This window comes from Solanum verrucosum, unplaced genomic scaffold (genome assembly GCF_900185275.1).
Source record: "Solanum verrucosum unplaced genomic scaffold, falcon-dt-bn FXZP01000474.1, whole genome shotgun sequence".
In the NCBI taxonomy this organism is placed as follows: domain Eukaryota; kingdom Viridiplantae; phylum Streptophyta; class Magnoliopsida; order Solanales; family Solanaceae; genus Solanum; species Solanum verrucosum.
In genome coordinates, this window is record NW_026020516.1 from 879,938 (window position 1) to 882,188 (window position 2,251).

At 36.4% G+C, this 2,251-nt stretch overlaps 1 pseudogene across 1 annotated transcript; it reads left to right on the forward strand.

The window, feature by feature from the left end:
• Positions 1-1,471, forward strand: LOC125809793 (zeatin O-glucosyltransferase-like; annotated as a pseudogene). Its single transcript, XR_007441835.1, has one exon. The product of XR_007441835.1 is annotated as a zeatin O-glucosyltransferase-like (transcript).
• Positions 1,472-2,251: the final 780 nt, after the last annotated feature.

Consider the following 2,251-nt stretch of genomic DNA (forward strand, 5'->3'; position numbering starts at 1 on the left):
ATGGCTATCAACAACTCATCAGAGAATAGTCTTCAGCTCAATGAAGTAATTGTAGCCATGGTTCCATGGCCTGAACATGGCCATCTCAACCCATTATTTCTCCTTTCTCGCTTCATTGCTTCACACAACATTCCTGTACACTTCCTCTGCCTAACTGCCCCGAAACCACGATTTGAAGAAACGCCTTCAAGGTGTTCGACGAAATGCCACGGATGAAAATTTGCATTTCTGTGACCTCTCAGTACCTAAAACTGAGGCAGAAAGTGATAAAGATTTGTTGTTGGAAAATCTAGGGAAGTCTATTTGTGAAAAATGTCATTTACTCTCGAAAAATACTAAAAGATTGGTCATCATTCATGATTGTTTGATGATAACTTATATTAGGGATTTGCATTCAATACCCAACATTAACTGTTATTCTTTCCACTCCATTTCATCCTTCGTTAGGTATTCGACTTTCAGACAAGTTCTTCATACAGTTGATGAAGATCAAGACAAGTTGATTCAGGAACTAGGCGATGAGTTTCCAACGGTGGAGAGCACTTTTGGGCCACATCTGGAGGAGTATATACAAGAAGAACGTGAATGGAAGCTAAATTCAGGAGTTGTCATGAACTCCTTCAGAGAATTGGAAGGCAAGTATCTTGATTCACTTGCCATTCATGCAGAAGATAATACGCCAGTGTGGTGTCTTGGTCCATTTCACATGCTGCTCGAATCATCAGTTGATTTGTTGAATAGGAGTGCTCAACATGTGTCCCTGGAATTTCTCGACAAGCAAGATGCTAACTCTGTAATATTCGTGTCATTTGGGACAACCACTACATTGTCACAAGAGCAAGTCAATGAGTTCGCGCTTGGTTTAGAACAGAGCAGCCATAAATTTATATGGGTAGTAAGAGATGCAGATGATGAAAGGTTGGACACGGAGAATAATTCCGAGGGGAAAGATGGGAAGGTTGTATTGCCAGAAGGATTTGAAGAAAGAGTGGAAGGAAGAGGAATGGTGGTGAGAAATTGGGCGCCTCAATTGGAAATCTTGGGACATCCGTCAACAGGTGGGTTTATGAGTCACTGTGGATGGAATTCTTGTATGGAAAGTATTAGCATGGGAGTTCCCATAGCATCTTGGCCTATCCATGTTGACCAGCCTTATAACACGGTGTTCATAACGAACGTGTTGAAGATTGGAATCTCTGTGTGGAAATGGAGTCGCAGAGAGGAAATAGTACCAGCTGCAGCAATTGAGAAAGCTGTCAAGACGTTGATGGGTACACCAGAAGGAGAAGAGATGAGGCAGAGAGCGGTGGAGTTGAGTAATAAGATCAAGAACTCTGTTAGCCATGGAGGACTTGCACGCAAGGAGATGGAATCTTTCATATCTAATATTACCGATAACTAAATTCCATTGCGAATCTCAAAATGTTATGTTGTATTTGGCTTTGTTAAATTTCTCATATTCGATTATGTAAACTTTGGAATAAGATCTTTGTTTAATCTTCAGATTTTTGTAATGCATAAATATTATATATACATAATGTTTATGAATGTATATAATTTATATACATTGATACATGTATACCTTCACAATTTTTGGATGCACACATGCTGTTGATATGTTATAGTGTATATACTCTGACCAAAAAAACGAAGAAGTTATCGTGTATATACAATGTATCAGGATATATATATATATATTTTATCCATTTTTCTTTGGAATATTTGTGGTGCATTTTTTAGCCCAAAAGGCATAACTAACCACTCATAATGTCCATTAGGAGTACTAAAAGCAGTTAACTGTACTGAGTTTTCTGCCAATTTTATTTGCCAAAATTCACTTTTACAGTCAAATTTTGAAAAATATGTTTTTTCTTTTGCAAGGTTAGTCAAATTATTTTTATTTGGGATAAAATATCCATCAAATAAGCAGTTTTTATTTAGCTCTTTATAGTTTATTACCATGCGGACTTTTCCTCTTTTTATCTCAGCATGATTTCTTACCATAAATGCTGGGCTACTATGATGGCTTTTACTCATTCTTATCAATTTTAAGTTGAGTAATTCTTTAATTTGAATTCTAAATTCAACTTTATCATCTTCATTGTAGAGCATGGGTCTAACTCTGATGATTATACTACGTTCCTTTAAAGTTAAAGTTGCCCTTTCATGATATTGTTCCCATTTTTCTAATGGATTCTCTCCATAAGATTTTTGATAAACTGGAAATAGATTTATTATTAGGAAATGATTT